Raw genomic sequence first — 18,617 nt, 5'->3', positions numbered from 1 at the left:
GGAAGCTAAAAAAGCTAAAGAAGCCAAGGAAGCTGAACAACAAGCGCGGAATTGTGCTCAAGGACGCAAAAGGAATTGCGGCCAGGAACGTGGTTCAGAAGTACAGCCTTCAAGAAAAGGGAAAGGGCTCGTGAAAAAGCGTCTAAATTTTGTGAAAAAAAAATGTGAAAGAATCAAACACTGAAGATGAAAACAACTTGACCTCTGGAATATCTTAATTGGAGCTTCTCTCGGCAGTTTCCCCATCCAAAGATGATGCTTGGTGTGTGTCTGTTTTGTGACAGAAAATTTTCGGAGGATTCTACAGGGGAGCTTCGGATCATGTGCGTTATGTGCTGGGACTGAAAAGGACATGCACATCTGCGATTTTTGTCGCTAAACGATTTAATTCTGTTGTACGTTTTGTTTGTTTTTTTTTTTTCATACATCCTATATCATTTTTTAAAAACTAAAACCTGTAATTGTAATATTATACTTATACTTATACTTTGAAAGTAGATTATGTTTTCTCTTACTTAATACCTTTTTCTAAGTCTGTTTAGTGTTATTTTGATTATTATTGAAAATATTTTTTTTCATACTAAGTTTTAATTATATTTTCTAAAAGTAAAATTTAAATGGTGTATAACATTATAAAGTAAATATTACATGCTTTCAAACCACATTTTTTTACTGTTTTATATTTCTTTTTAATCAAAAACAAAATTGGGGTCCGGGTTTGAGCACTTTCCTCTACATATCCCATACCGAACAGCACACTATTTGGTATAAGTTCCTGAAAGGCCTATTGTGGTTTCTAGATAAGCCAAGAAATGATGCGAGATGTATCTCCAAAGTGTCTGTTCACAGATAATTGATATAAGGGCCTCTAATGTGTATTTCCACGCAGTCGAATTTCGTTGAATTGTAAGAGATGTTTTCAGTTTAAAAGTTTCATTTTTACTAATTTAATACTTTTGTGCTTCAATTGAAGTTCTTTGTTTTCTTTTCCCATACATTTTAAAAGTTTTGTTTCTGTAATGAGCTATTCGGAATCTTCAGAAGCCGAGAAATCGCGAAACGTCCACTACTGCATGAAGTAAGTAGGTACGTCGTGACATCAAACATACTACTTTTACTATTGTTCGGATCTCCGAAATTGTTTGTAAACTACCTTTTCCCTTCAGTTTTAAGGGTAAAAGAATATTACGAATAGAGAATGAACTATTCAGAAGTATCATTCCCTAGTGTTCTGCAGATAAAAATGTGTTGTCAGTTGTTTTGTACAGATTTTGTTTTTCAATTTCTAACCAAAAATGGCATCATTCTTACGAAATTATCACAAAAATTGTTACAAATCATACAACTTTAGGAACTCGATTCTTTGCAGTTCAATTATGCATCCAAATGTACAGTCTTGAAGAATTTACAAGAGCGGCGTGATTTATAACAATCGTTGTGATAAATGCGTAAGAAAATGTAATTCTGTAGTTAAAAATCGAAAAAGAAATCTGTACGACACAACTACGGAATTCACAACATATTTTTAGATTCAATTATTAGCTAATTAAAGAAATGATACTCCTGAATAGTTCATTCTTTATCTCTAATATTCTTTTATCCTTAAAACTCAAGAATAATATTTTACAAACAACTTCAAATTAGTGTAACTCTGAAAATATTGAGATTAGGACAAATCTTTGTATGAGATTCTTTGCTCAGAATGTCTACGGAAATAAGCTCCGTAAGGGACGGTAAATCATCGTGAATCACCGTGTATAGTAGAGCAGCTACAACAAGAACAAAATAATAATAATAATAATAATAATAATAATAATAATAATAATAATACCAGTAGGCCTAATATTAGGACACAGAGAAACGCAGAAAATAAGAAGGATTGGCGAATGCTAGGTTTACAGTGAAAGTCCTGCCCTTGGGCAGAACAATAAATAATAACAATAATAATAATAATAATAATAATAATAATAATAATAATAATAATAATAATAATAATAGGAGACAGAGAAAGGCACAAAATAGGAAGGATTAGAGAATGCTGGGTTTGCAGTGAAAGAGGACAATAAATAATAATAATAATGATAATAATAATAATAATAATAATCATAATAATAATAATAATAATAGGAGACAGAGAAAGGCTGAAAATAGGAAGGATTAGAGAATGCTAAGTTTGCACTGAAAGAGAACAATAAATAATAATAATAATAATAATAATAATAATAATAATAATAATGATAATAGGAGACAGAGAAAGGCAGAAAATAGGAAGGATTAGAGAATGCTAGGTTTGCAGTGAAAGAGAACAGTAAATAATAATAATAATAATAATAATAATAATAATAATAATAATAATAATAATAATAGGAGACAGAGAAAGGCAGAAAATAGGAAGGATTAGAGAATGCTAGGTTTGCAGTGAAAGAGAACAATAAATAATAATGATAATAATAATAATAATAATAATAATAATAATAGGAGACAGAGAAAGGCTGAAAATAGGAAGGATTAGAGAATGCTAAGTTTGCACTGAAAGAGAACAATAAATAATAATAATAATAATAATAATAATAATAATAATAATAATGATAATAGGAGACAGAGAAAGGCAGAAAATAGGAAGGATTAGAGAATGCTAGGTTTGCAGTGAAAGAGAACAGTAAATAATAATAATAATAATAATAATAATAATAATAATAATAATAATAATAATAATAATAATAGGAGACAGAGAAAGGCAGAAAATAGGAAGGATTAGAGAATGCTAGGTTTGCAGTGAAAGAGAACAGTAAGTAATAATAATAATAATAATAATAATAATAATAATAATAATAATAATAATAATAATAATAATAATAATAATAGGAGACAGAGAAAGGCAGAAAATAGGAAGGATTAGAGAATGCTAGGTTTGCAGTGAAAGAGAACAATAAATAATAATAATAATAATAATAATAATAATAATAATAGGAGACAGAGAAAGGCTGAAAATAGGAAGGATTAGAGAATGCTAAGTTTGCACTGAAAGAGAACAATAAATAATAATAATAATAATAATAATAATAATAATAATAATAATAATAATAATAATAATGATAATAGGAGACAGAGAAAGGCAGAAAATAGGAAGGATTAGAGAATGCTAGGTTTGCAGTGAAAGAGAACAGTAAATAATAATAATAATAATAATAATAATAATAATAATAATAATAGGAGACAGAGAAAGGCAGAAAATAGGAAGGATTAGAGAATGCTAGGTTTGCAGTGAAAGAGAACAGTAAGTAATAATAATAATAATAATAATAATAATAATAATAATAATAATAATAATAGGAGACAGAGAAAGGCAGAAAATAGGAAGGATTAGAGAATGCTAGGTTTGCAGTGAAAGAGAACAGTAAGTAATAATAATAATAATAATAATAATAATAATAATAATAATAATAATAATAATAATAATAATAATAATAGGAGACAGAGAAAGGCAGAAAATAGGAAGGATTAGAGAATGCTAGGTTTGCAGTGAAAGAGAACAATAAATAATAATAATAATAATAATAATAATAATAATAATAAAATATAAATAATATCGACATAAGTCCCACCTACCTTTTTGGCCACTGGAGTTTGTCCTCTGCTTAGCAGGTACACGAAGTTGTATGTGTTGGGGATCCTACCCTGCGAAATAGAAGTGCTCACTGTTAGGCTACATACAACAAATTGTAGTTCCTTCAACAGCTAATGTTACAGTTTGCTATTAGTCATTACTACAGCAAGATACAAACATGGCTTTTAAAACGGCTTGGATTCTGAGTGACTGCAAACTATTTCATTGGTCTGGCATACGTGATTATTGTTCTCACAACAAACATTTACTTTAATTGTATTAAATAATTTCAGATTTGAGCCTCTTGTGGGCAAGTTATACTTAGCGACATCAGGTTCCAAACTGCACAGAATATGACCGATTTTGTCAATTTTGTTTCCTACATAACGCCTCTACAGTGCGCTATAAATATTATGTGAATATTATGTTTCTCTTATTAAGACGACACAGTACCCACTCATCCATGGCCGTGAGCAGAACTTTTAAAATGGGGAAGAGGGCTTGGAGGTGAGAAAAACGTTTTTTAATCTGTGAGAATGACGTACCATAACTCTGACGAGAACATGAGAAAATGGTCCGTATATTCCTGGTATTGTAGGTCCGCCGAGTTAGCTCTCTGACAGCGACTAGCCGACCTGAGTTCAATTTTCGGCGGGGTCAGATATTTTCGAAACTAGGAGAGGTGGCGGTGCACAACTTCTAATCACTAAATTGTGCACCAATATGCCTGGGTTAAATCCCAAATCTTTCCGCATTGCATATGAAGAGAAAGGATATGTTACTGTCGATAGTGATTCGTCCGTCGGATGGGGACGTTAAGCCTGGCGGCCCCTTGGTGCTATTGGACAGAAGTAGGCTACGTGCCGGCACCGGGTTTCCCCTTCTTCCTTCCTCACCATCATCATCCTCGTCGGCCTCGGTAGCGCAGTCGGTAAGCGCTGGCCTTCTGTGTTCGAGGTTGAGGTTCGATCCCTACACAGGTCGATGGCATTTAAGTCGATGAGATTGGTGATAGCGAGATGATATTGGGAGAGATGAGGTCGAGGATTCGACATATGTTACCTGGCATTCACCTTACAGTTGGGGAAAATCTCGGAAAAAACCCAATAGGTAAAAAATCCAAGCGGGACTCGAACCCGCGCCCGAGCGCAACTTCAGACTAGGGACTTAACCGACTGAGCCACGCTGGTGGCTGACAGGCTCATGTCAGTAGATTTACTGGCATGTAAAAGATCTCCGCGGGACAAAATTCCGACACACCGGCGACGCTGCAGTTGCGAGTGTCGTTAAATAAACCATAATGTAATTTTCATTATCCTCACCCATTCCCTACACCACACTTACACGAATACCTGCACAGCCACTCACCCTAGTACGCGACATAATTCTTCACAGATATACAGTGAAACCTCTTATTTACGGACATCGAAGGGACGGAACAATCTGTCCGCATCTGGGAGGTGTCCTTTATTGAGAGGGAGGTTCCCCAACCTAACAGTAAATTTATAATATGCATTATGTAGCCCTTCACGCTTTAAATGAAATGTATTACTGTAGTTTAATTCTAAGTCTACAGTACTACAGTATATTCTTTGCAACTTTGAACTACATAGATAAGACCGAAAAGAAAAATACAGTACTGTGCCGTACAATTTTTATTCTAGGTATGCAGTTATGCAGTAGGCTACTGTAATTTACAGTTTTCAACTTAACCTTTACGTTCAGGTGCCATGTCTCTCGAAACAGAACAACTGATTGAAGTGAAGAGAATAATCCTCCTAACCCCAACATGTGTCGAATACAATTTCACGATCGCGGAAACCTTGGACCCATCAGACAGGTTAAATTTTATGACTTTGTTTATCCATTCGCTTCCCGCTAACAAGGGGTAGTCGGCTGGGCTAGTGGTAGCCTACGAGACCCTTATGTTATGTTTCATGTTAAGGAATTTCTGTAGAGTTCTCAAAACTAAATTTCCATTGAAATCCAAGTTCTGTCCGCAGTCAGGAGGTAAAACAAGCTTTAGGACTGTGAAACAGCTGTCCGTGTCCGTGCCTGAGAGTGTCCGTAAACGAGAGTTTAATTTATCATTATTTATATATTATTTCAGTTGGGACATAAAAATCTGTCCGTATATGAGGAGTGTCCGTATCTTGGGGATGTCTGTAAGGAGAGGTTTCACTGTACATCATGTACAGCGTGTCCCGCCGAAGTGGTGTACAAATTGGAAATGGGTCACAGTCCTGCCATCTATCCGCAATATGCGGAATTCGAATCACGCAAGTGAAGTGGGTAGGCACTAGACACACTCACACACCCTCCCTGATATTGTATAATACTTCACTATTTCGCTTTCTAACTCGCTGATTTCTTCCCAAATTTTGGTCGGCATGGCGGTTTAAACTCCCAAACTTCCCATTCTTGTGCACTCATCTGTTGTGTCAGGTAGTGCTTCATACTAGCAATGCATTACAACGCTATGATATGTTAAAAGATCTAAATATTCTTTAATAATGTAAAAACTTTTAGATTGAGAAAATATTAATCTTTTACATAAGCCTATATCAATTTCATGGTTCAGCAATACTTGTATTCCTGCTGACTTCTTTTCGTGCAGTTAACCTGAATTTCAGTTCTCGTACAGTTAACTATAAATTGAAAGCAATAATTGTTTAAATTAAGTATTACTTGTAATTTCTTTCCCGACGTTAACTTTCAAATTCCAAAATTGTACAAGTTAATGTGTAAATAAAAATTACACCCACAAAAAGAAACATACGTAGTTGCTTTATGGATATCGAAATACTTACAACTATGCTGCCAGAGCGCTGAATTCCTTCAAAGAGTATAATTTTTTCACCGGCTTTAGGCCGAGTCTTTTTCTTCTTGATATTATAATAAGTACCAAGCGCTACTGTTCTTACAGCGTTCTGTACATTAAGGTTTCTTATAACGAAGGATAACATCTCTGTGGAAAAGGAATGTAAGAAATGAGACACAAACCAAGATATACAGCACACAGCTCTTTTTCTAATATTACTTAGCTTCGTCTACAGTAGGCCTAGCTACATTTCAGTAATAGAATGAGAACTGTGTCGTTATAGTTGTTGTGTTTAAATGACGAGCAGCAGTCCATTCTCTGATGTCTCTTCTTTAATGCACTGTCTAATTAAATCTTTGAATACCAACAGAAGAGGTTCAGAACAAAATTAACTAATTTTTCCCACACCCATACCTACTACTCAAATAATAAATTCTTTATGCTTGTGAATTCAATTAATGTACTTAGTATGTATCGTATAATATTTATATTACTTCATACTTAGAGCTACAATACCGGTATAAAATCCATGAAATACTATAAATGAAATGAAAATAAAAAGTAAAGATATCTGAGTTTCCAAAGTTCACAAAGAGATCATTGCATAATTTTCTCTCCGAGAAGAAATAAGTATTATCCGTTTCGGAAAAGAAAAATATGATTTCTCAAATGATGTACACATAGTCAAATCACAACAAGACCAATATCACTACAGAACATTAACAATAATAATAATGGTTTGGTAACTGTACAATATTCCGCGGACATTAAACTGTCTGTAAAACAATTTCACGTCATCTTTCAGTCATTTACTTACGTAATGTCAATAAAAATCAATATTTTTTGAACGTATCTATTCGCCTGTTTGCTTCTGTCAGTTCCTTTGACACGTACAAAGAAGTGTTACCCAGCAACCGCTTCTAGCATTGATATCAAGAATGCCAATGTCTTAACAACTAAATAAATGTTGGTTGCCGTACACTTAAACAAAGAATGTGTCCAAGGAAGATTATTACAATCAAGAATCGCGTAGAAAAAATTGTGTAATTGTGGAGAAGTCGATTCCAAATTCAATAGAACAAATTATCTCTAAAGATATACTACATAACTTACAAAAGTGATAATATATAGGCCTGCTGACCGAAAATTGTAGGAACCGTAACGTGAAAAGTTACCCAAGTTATACGAACAATTCAGGACTCAAACTTTAGAATGTTATTATGTGAGCCTGGTTTTGAAGGCACCTATAGGCTCACGGCTATAAACCCTTATTTGCGTCAACGCTTAAGTATTGCTTTCAACGCGGAAATGCAATGAGCGTTTTGGGTACTCTTCCAGAGTCCAGCCCTTTGGACGAACTTTTTCTCCTGTAAAATTTTTTATCTCTATGTAAATGTTTATATTTAGTTTTTATATATGTGTAATTGTAACGGTGAAAATATTGTTAATCCAATAATTTTTTATTTATTTATTTTTTCATAAGTGTATATTATTTTTGGAAGTGTTTTTGTAAGTAATTTTATGAGGTTGTTATTGATATGCTGATAAATTATTTGTAATGATATTTCAATCGACAAATAGGCATAATAATAAAAAATTAATTATTTTTATATAATAGGTAAGACACTTTACATATCAGGGAAATTCAATGAAACAATCAAATATATGGAAATATATGTCATTTTTTTAGTTAAGTGTGGAGGGGGGGATTCAAACTCGGTAAACCACACTTGCGTACATCCCTGGCTGCATATATATATACGAAAAGAAACGCGAATAACGTAAACAGCTGCGGTATCGCTTAACCCTAGCTTACAGCTTAAGGCTGCTAACGAAAAGGGTCTAGGGTTCGATTCTGGAGAGATTTTGTGGATTTGTAACGAAGAGGACAGCTTGGGAGCTATTTCCACTCAGTAATTCAGTTTCCTGTGACATTTTTATTTCATATTTATTTTCCTTATCGCTGTATCATTTCTTCATGTGGGAATAATCTCTATATTTCAAATAAGGACATTTGACAAGTATGATTTGCAATTCTGTGACTTGTTAAAAATATTTTCGTAATAATGTAGAATTGCAATGAAACTATTATTAAACGCACTTCGAAATAAGGAAAATTACACAAAATGGTTACTTTTTAGTAAATATTCTAATATTTCATGATCATATTACACTTTTACTACCTCATACTACTTTTGACCATTAAAACGGTACAAAAGGAAGTGTTTCAACCAATCATGACTGTTTATCGCTACAATTTTATCACTTCTCTAGCATTTGTTTGTTTTTATCACTTCCTTAACATTTGTTTCCTTTTTTTTTCCAACATTTCAAAATGCAAATTCTTCACCGTAGGCCTACTCTAAAACAAGCCTTGCGATCGTCATTTATTTCCCGCGTAATCAACTGAAAATAGCTGCTTATTCTACAATTTTCATCACTTCCCTAGCATAATGATATTATCAGTTAACAAGAGCAATGTTTTGGCTTTCTGCTGCATACAAAATATAAAATAATAATAATAATAATAATAATAATAATAATAATAATAATAATAGTAATGATAATAGTAATGATAATAGTAATAATAACAGTAATAATTTATTATTATTATAATATTATTATTATTATTATTATTATTATTATTATTATTATTATTATTATTATTGCCATTCTAACAAAGTTTCTTGTTTGGGAAGATAACACATTGCTACTGTAGATATCAACAGGTGAAGGTAGGGTAAGGGAGTGGACTCCAAAATTCACTTTGCCCAAGGTGCCAATGACTGAAACCTAAGGCCTGAAACTTCGGATATTGGTTTATTTTACGACTCTTTATCAACTGCAATGGTTATCTAGCTTCTGATAAGATGAAGATGATAAAGCCAACGAAATGAGTCCAGGGTCAGCGCAGAAAGTTAGCCAGCATTTCGCATTCCCAGGGTAAAATAATGCTGTTTGTCGAAAATCACATATTACGTTCGTAATTTTTTTTCCAATATTGTTTTACTATTTGAAGGTATGAAATTATAATAATGAAATAGTAAATTATCAAAGTTTTGGTACTGTACAATGATAATACTGTTACATAATTATTTGATAGTATAAAAGGTACCAGTATCATATTTTTATCCTGGATAGCTACATGCAATATCCATTATCACTATAAATTTGATTATATATATGTTTTTAGGATCATTCAAAATAAGAATATAGAACTGCTGATATATTTTAAAAGCTAAGGTAAATAATGCCAAAATAATATGTTCGAACAAAATTAAGACGCATTATAGAGTAGGTACTCTTTACGACATTTTTATCAATGCTCTGTGCAATCAAAATAATGTGTTGAAATTTATATTATAGCGTTTCAAGAGTGAAAAGGTTAAAATTTTATATAGAGTTGCTCCATTCAATCGTTTCTGAAGATAAAACAATTTCATGTTTTATAAAATTATGTTAAAACATTAGGAATCAGTAAAAACACACAAGCATAATGATGAAACTTTCAAATATGAGTTATTTTTATTTTCTTTGAAAAAAATCCTAACAAACTGTAAATATACGTGTAATTCCCTATATAATGATAAAAGTTAAAATAACAAAAATTTATATGCATTACAAGGTATTCTGTCTTTTATCCAAGTGATGACACTCAAAGACACATTGGCCCAAATTTCCTGTAATATGTTTTACATAACAGCTATATGAAAACTATACTCATATTATAATAACAGCAAACCCTTTTCTGTTGCAAAAGAAGACTACTTTGCAGATGTGTATTCAGTCCCAGACATTGGCGTTACTCTTTAGTCCACTCAAAAAATGTTCCACATATATTGCCAGTGCTCGTGTAAATGGGGTATGAATTGGCTATAATGGAATAAGTACAGATTTGAACCCTCCACGATTATTTCTTTCTTATGTTAAAGAGGTTAAGTCATTCTTCTGCCCATGATGCAGTTATAGTGCTCCATATTTTGTGACAAAGTGGTTTTGTTGAGTAACAAAGGAGAGACGTTTACATATCTCACAATTGAACTTAACCCCTTTTAGAGCACCTGCGATATATTGGCAAATACAACAACAGCAATAACGAAAAGTGTGCAGTTGCTGGCCCCAGTAAATAATTACAGCATGAAATAGTTAGCACTGATTGTGAATCAATTGTGAAGGGTTTCAAAAAGTTCTGTTTTTCTAATAATATGGATGCAGAAGGATGACTCTTGTGAGAGGATGACTAGTCTGAAGAAGAACCCAATCCCAGTTCAGAATATAAGGCAACAGGAGAAGGAAGAAAGGGAAGGAAAAGATGATGAAATCTGGGAGTGTTAACCAGAGTGTTGCTAAATACCATACTGGAACTGAAAACTTGAAAATAGCTTTAAACTTGTAAGTTCTTTCATTCATAACATTTTCAAAGTGTAGGCTGTATAATATTGAGATATATTTTTATTTCTCCATGAATCTTGATTCGTCTTTCACATCCTCCTAGGCATTAGTAATATTAGTAATATTTAATATGTGGAAAAAAAGAAGGGAAGAATGTACTCTACACACTGAATTGCACCACTGGAATTATTATTATTTTTTACAGAAACAATATGCAGCAGGAAAATATTTTACGAAAATGTATAACTTAGTGTTTACATTTTTACATGAAGGCTTGTTTCTTCATAATAAATTACTCTTTATCTCCTTATATTTACATTCACTTCTTATATTTACAGTCATTTTTTATGCATAATACATTTGAATCGGTGAGTGAAAGAAGAGTCATGTCAAATATACTTGTTCTGAGATACAGAGGGAAATAACTTTCTATATTATTTTGATAGTGCATAAGACTTGAGGAATTTCTGGTAAATTGCTCACATTTGTAGTTTATGTATAGCTTAATGCCTTGATATAATTAAATTCATATTTTAATTGATCAGTTCGGAAAAGTAAATAACAAATAAGGTGGACTAGTACTGTTTATGGACTCATTTTTATGTCAAACTAGTACAAAGTATAGAAGTAGAAACATGACATGAAAAATAATACATGTGCATGTCTAGCATAATTTCCCGACATTTTCTATATTTTTTAGACTGTATTAAGTTAAGAATACAAGATACTGTACATAAAAGATGATGTAATGTGGACTAACACTGTTTACTTACTCATTTGAATTTTTTGTCCAATTGAAACATAATAATCAAAACAAGAAATATTAGCATCCTAATAATGCTTCCATTTAATAAATGAAATTAGTAGCCTATATAGGCTGCCTCATCTCCTGGAAACTTTTCACTTTTACAAATTTTAACAAATAGGACGAATGATCGAGAATACATAAGCTACGCAATATATGGCATTTCTCTTGACATGTCACTTTTAAGTGATCTATCTAAAATATAGCCTAATAATGAAATAAGAACACGGTTGTTTTGAGCAGTAATTTGCATCAATTGAAATACAATAAAATTGGAAACTTGAGTCATCTCTGTTTTGTGGAGAGGTTCAGTGGCATCAACTTATATATTATGGTCTATGAGGACCGAGCCCACCCGATGATTTGTCCTATTATTATTATTATTATTATTATTATTATTATTATTATTATTATTAGTCCCGCACCCACCATGGAGTAGTGGTCTAAGGCATCCTACCCAAGACTCGCGTTAAGGAATGTGCGCTAATTCGAGTCCTCATGGGGGGAAGAAATTTTCTCATGAAATTTCGGCCAGTGTGTGGGATTGGTGCCCACCCAGCATCGTAATGCACTTGGGGAGCTACGATAGGTAGCGAAATCCAGCTATAATGGCTGGGGGGGAGGATCATCGTGCCAACCACACGATACCACCCTTCTGCTTGGATGATGGTCCACCTCTGCTTCGGCAAGTGGGCGTGAGGCCAGCATCTGGCTGGTTGGTCTAGGCCCTTTACAGCGCCACGGATTATTATTATTATCCTCATCATCATCATCATCATCAAAGTGCAGAAAACGTATAAGATCTTTGAAAGACTATAGCCAGAGATAAAGACTTCTCAAATGTCTTGCAAGTTAGTGTGCGTTTCCTCTCTCTATCATTATTATTTATGAGATTTATTTGTTTTAACTTATTCCTCAAGTGTTTGAGCTCACCCAGTGTTTTACAAAAGTTGGCGTCACTGGAGAGGTTTACCATGCATCCATTTCTTCATAGAAGAACTTGGATTAAGATGGCACCTAATCCATTTCAACTGATTCTTAATAGACTGATTCTATTGGCGATTTCTGTGTGACATTGTTTCTAACCAGCTTGAATGTTCAGGCAGTGGGTTCATCAATGGATTCATATGTCTGCACATAATTTGGTGTGATGCTGTCAAAAACAAATTGTGTATATTCTGGAATGGAAAATTTGCATTCCTCATCATCAATAGATTTTGGAATTTTTAAAAAATAACAGGTTATCATTGTTTGAAATTTATTGTAACCTTTCTGGAATGTGGCCTCCTGTTATTATATTTACCTGGTCATATTTTGGTGACTCGCAAGAGAGAGTGAGTTGTCAAGCATTCAACTTGTATGTGTCGTATTGAACTGTAATCTCATAAAAGCTTGTTTATAAACATTAATTTAGGCACTCGATTTTATAAATGTGATATTCAAAATTACTTGCTTTCGGTTTATTATTATTATTATTATTATTATTATTATTATCATCATCATCATCAGAATCATCATTATTGTTGTTGTCAGTATTGTCAGTTCATTTTCGGCGCCTTTTAATGGGTTTCGTTTGAATTAAACCCATAAGATAAATAATATCTTGTTCATTTTTCAGTCTTCCGTCATATAATTTCGAAATAGTTTGCTTTCTCTCTGAAGCACAGAATTTATTTATACAAAGTTTGTCGCAAGAACAATTTAGTTCAGTCTTTTTAGAGTCCACTTGCTTACCAGTAGTATTAATTGAAGAAACATCTGCCAGACGAGCATTCTCGATTTTGTTTTGTTCCCAGGACGTAGGATTTGCCTTGCTTTTCTGACCATTCATAGATTTCATTGCTACTGCCAATTGTAATGGTGTTATTTTTTAATGCACGCATAAAATTTAAACTATTGAAATGTACGGTGAAAGTAGAAATTACTGCTAAGATTTATTTATTGAAAGTCCAATTATCAAATTTGAATGTTTTAGTGTTTCCTCCGAGCTACGAACGCACTGTATAATACTACTAAGATTTCAAATCATCCGTACTCAAGTGAGGTTCACCACTGGTATCCGGAATTAACAAACATAAAAGATAAAGGGAAATGAAACGAGCAAAATAATGGTTTGATTTGAACATTAAAACAACAATTTACGTGTTAACATATAGATGATAGTGTAGAATTTGAAGAGAGGCCTTCAGAATTTCCATTACAATCTTCTGAACCTCACAAAAGGGAATTTTAAGGGATTTAAGGATATTACATGTAAATTTTGGTAAACAACCCCTTGCTCCAAATAGTAAGCCTGTAACATCCCAGTTGTAAAATGAAATGCCATATTTTTCACTGAGGTATGGAACACAAGGTACATATTTAGCTCGCTTGTTATGATTTATCTGCAGTGCTTGATTCGTGTCTCATTCAAAGCAAATCGTAGGGTCTAAGACCATCACTTTCTGGGTTCTTCTATTGGTGGCAATTATATCGACTCTTCTATGAGAATCATCTTCAGACACACAATGAATCTCCTCATGTACTTCCCATCCTCTGTTTCTTAGCAGGTTGGCAATTGCTGTACGGGCACGATGGTGTCTGTTGTTACGCAGCAGCTCTCCCTTCTTACAGAACCCCAGTACGTGGCCAAGTGTTTCAGTCTCGCTGCAGCCAGGATGGCGACAGCGGGTAATACTGAAGATTCTGCCAGGGACAGATCTCACTACGGTGACGTTGCAAGACATCTTGATGACATTGATGTATTCCGAGGACGAAAGACACTTTTTAGAGGAGATCCAGAAGTTGGCTTTGGGGCATTCTTCAAATGTACAAACACCTTTGCCTTTATGTGGGAGCTGGCACCATGACTGGAATGATTGTAATGAACAGAACATGTATCCATATAAGTGACAGAGTTATCATATTACTGCACAACGCATGCTGCGATCAATTAAGGACATTTACTACTCTTAACCTTCTACAGGTATATCTGTGATAGAAAAATGGCTTGGAATGCTCACACACAAATATTTTCAATCTTAATGCATTAAATAACGTATTTAGAGTAAGATTGTCTATCAAACTAAAAAATGTTAATTTTGGACTTCTACTGTTCTTCAATTCACCGATTCATTTTACACAGATCTCCCAATTTTTTAATAAATATCTAAATAAATAAATAGACAATTTTAAGGCTGTTTGTTACAGTCAGCCTACTCATTAAATTACACCTCTTATGGAGCAAAGATATGAAGGATTTGCAGGAAAAACTATGAAGGTCACAATTCTGTTAAGATTGATGTCATTATCTAATTCAATGGATCACTACGAAATTTAGTGTTGTTCTTATGAAAACTGGTAAAAAGGGGAATTACCACCATGAATACAATAATCCTTTTCTTTATTTTCTATAGAAACAGCAATACATCTTGCAGTTATAGACTCGATTAGATCATTATCTAATCCTTAACAGAAATGTGACATTATCGTTTTTCCCGCAAACCCTTCATATTGTAGAAACCATAGGACGTCTTAGAATATTTCGTCACGTGTATATTGTATATCATAGCTTCCACACTTCGAAGAATGTAGAAGCAACTTAAGTTCCATGTCGGTAGTATTGTTTACAATTAAGGAACCATATTTTGTCATTTTACATATAATATAATGGAGAGCAATTCAAAGCTCATCATTTTTTATAAAAATCTAATTCGATATGGAAAGTTTGACGGAACTCATAAGTACACACACATTACATGCATTCATATAGGCCTACATACATTCACACGTTACAAACATGCCCATCTTACGAGATTTTTTCTAAATACAACCACAGACAATTCGGTATTATCACATATTATGTATACTGTTGTGTGTTGTACTTCCAACTTAACACCAATGTTTCTAGTGGCCTGAAAATTCCCGTCACCTCAACTCAGGCTCTATCAGGCAGTTCAATTTGGACATAAAAATTGAAAGGTTAAGTTTATAAAAATATTCAATCTCAAATAGACTTTTTTTAAAATTTCTCTATAAAATGAGTGGAAACCACATTACAACTGTTTTTTTTTTTCTGGGTGGGGGGGGGGTGAATGGCAAATTCTATATATATACTATATGCTGAAAAAATATTTAGAGGTTAAACATTTTTAAAAGTTGATATTTTTTATGAATTATCAGCATGACGGAAATATTCTCAATTGTTTTGATCGCTCATAAGACCTGTAAGGAAGGCACAGTTTCTTAAAATAATTCTGCTGGTTATGTCATAATACATATGAAGGATTGTTTTAGTATGCACAAGATTTCACTCTAACTCATTTGAAAAATCCACCACGTTGTGTATTTCTGGTCTCGGATTTATTAAGAGTGGCATTTAATGGATGTTCGAGGATGCCAAAAATAATATGAAATGCAAAATATTCATAGAGCCTTTCAAACTTTCAACAAAGAACACACTCTAATTTGACAAAAACGGAAAAAGAAGAATGTTGAAACGTGAAATTTATTGATTATACTGAGAAACAGGTTACAAATTATGCAACCTAGCCGAGCCTCATCACTATCAAACAAAAATAGTTTGATCCCGTAGCCTATTTATTATTTATTATACCAGTAGGCTATGTTTCTTGTTCGTTTTTCTTTTCAGAACAGATTTTAGTTTAAGATATCTTAATGAAGAGCCATTATGACACACTTTAAACACTGGGCATTGACTTTGGAAGAACAAAATTCATGCTTTACAAATTTCAACGTTCAAAATAAGTTTAGATTCTATGTGGCCAGTAATTACGCCACCTGAAAATTCCATCCAGTTTGGCGAAGGAGAAAATACGACTGTAGTTACGACATTCCCATCTTTTATCAAGGTATGGACACACTTAAATTTGTCAGTATCAGTTGAAGGACCTTCCAAATACAGTCTGTAAAACATTGATCCATTTTTCATTACAATAGATATAACAAACACTCTATTTAATGCAAACAGCACACTGTTAGAGGAGTACATTATATTCAGTGTTAGAAATGTTCCTTCAAACACGTAGCATTCAATATGTTGCTGTGTTAAATGATGTTTTAAATCTTCACTGGTTCCTAACCAGCCACAATTCACTATTTCGGCATCTGAGAGAGGACACGTTTTTGGCTTATACTGACAAACTGTTTCATGATGAGCCTGAGATATCGTTAGTATAGCTGCACAGCCTAATTTCTTATACCGGCAAGGATATTCCAAGCTTGCTGCAATTGCTTCTAGTGCAAAATTTCTCCCATCTCTTACAAAGCCATAGCATTTGGTACACTTCCGGCATGCGTGACACGAGCTGTGTCCATTATGACAGACTTTAATGCAAGAAAAAGTGTATTTCTGACAGTCTTTGCACTTAAGATCAGTTAAAACAATTTTACTAACTTCTTCTGCTATGGTGAGCTTCACATGATGTTCATCGAAAAACTCCCAAGGCGATTGGTTATTATTAGAACATGACATTTGCTCACGTAGAATCTTGACTTTGTTGGCGACTGCTTGAAGAGACGTGTTTTCCCTCATAAAAAGTTCTTTACAAATTGGGCACTTTGACAGTCTTTTTACACATGTTCCACAAATGTTGTGCCCATTCCTGCACATGATGATTGAAGAAAACATTTCATTGAAACATACTGGGCATTCTATTTCCTTCAGTATAATTTCTTCAGTTTTCGCCATCCTGAGTTCCTTGTACGAAAAGGCTCAGCATCAGAACCTGAAACAATCAAACAATGATTATTATCAGTTACATCTCTATGGTTGAGCTGTTTGGACTTTTTCCATTGCTAATTTTCAAAATTGTAGCATAACGTTTCGAAGAGTGCATCTCTCTTCGCCGTCAGGTGAAAACCTACCGTGGGGATCGTTACAAAACAGCTAGCTAGATCAGTCAGACAGGCTAACTGTTTGTAGCGATCCCCACAGTAGGTTTTCACCTGACGATGAAGAGAGATCCACTCTTCGAAATGTTATGCTAAAATTTTTTTAAATTAGCAATGGAAAAAGTCTAAACAGCTTAACCATTGAACAATTCACCATTGCTCTCCCTCCCTTCATTCAGATCAATACATCTCCATGATGGGAAAGAAAAAAGAAAAAAAAAAAAAAGAAGAAGCTGCTTGTGTTTAACAAGTTACTTAAGACACCGCTGACATGATCAATCATTTAAGACAATAAATACAATAAATGAAATGTTCACCAATTGCCACAAAGATGCATAAGATACAGGGAAGTGGAACTTTAACAATTTCTGAAACTGGACACTAAATGGAGAAGTGGCCAGCACCACATTCCGGCTGCCTTTACTCAATTTTATAAGAGATTGAGTGTAAGTTACCAGTAACTATTGCTCGAATGAGGGAGATATTTCTACTTCTAAATGAACTTCAGTGCATGTATCTTGTTGTTGCTGCTCTCCAATGGCATCGAGATTATTTGATCTGCATCATTTTCCCCCTAGTTTCCCAATAAAGTACAGCAATGTTGTCACTTGTGAGTCCAGTGCACTTCTCCAGATGATCCTTATTTTGCACTGCTTCTGTGCCTCTGCAGATGATACATCTATCAGTTTATCTTGTACAGGTGTTCAGGCATGCAGTCATGACCAGTTTCCATCCTAGAGAGCACCACTGCAGTCTTCCAGGGCATGCTTTGTATGTTCACTGTGCGATATATATTAGAATAAGCATTATCCTTCAATAAACAGCATTGAATAGCTCTGTGTTTTATGCTGTTGACTTGCTTGTGAAGTTCTATTGCAGATGATGGTTTCAACTTTATATTAGTGCATGTATAAAACACCTGAATCTGTTCACATATCCTTGTTTGTCCATCCATCTATCCATCAATTCATAAACGTACCTACTACCTATACAGTTTGTACCATGTTTAAAATCCCTCACCTATAATCAACAACTCTAGATATTAATAACAGAAGAAGGGGTGAAAGAAAGACATACAATTGACTAAGGCTGTATTATGT

At 33.7% G+C, this 18,617-nt stretch overlaps 1 protein-coding gene across 4 annotated transcripts in view; it reads right to left on the bottom strand.

Annotated features, from left to right (window-relative positions):
* Positions 1-10,988: 10,988 nt before the first annotated feature.
* The window catches only part of LOC138698253 (general transcription factor II-I repeat domain-containing protein 2A-like), a 109,033-nt gene continuing 101,404 nt past the window's right edge, over positions 10,989-18,617 (bottom strand). For all 4 annotated transcript variants that reach the window (XR_011331794.1, XR_011331795.1, XR_011331793.1 and 1 more), the window contains one exon: positions 10,989-17,351. The gene's annotated coding sequence lies outside the window, so the exon portion shown is untranslated. The remainder of the gene's footprint in view (positions 17,352-18,617) is intronic.

The sequence above is a fragment of the Periplaneta americana genome, chromosome 4 (genome assembly GCF_040183065.1).
Source record: "Periplaneta americana isolate PAMFEO1 chromosome 4, P.americana_PAMFEO1_priV1, whole genome shotgun sequence".
NCBI classification, from domain to species: Eukaryota; Metazoa; Arthropoda; class Insecta; order Blattodea; family Blattidae; genus Periplaneta; species Periplaneta americana.
This window is presented reverse-complemented; position numbering and strand designations above follow the sequence as displayed.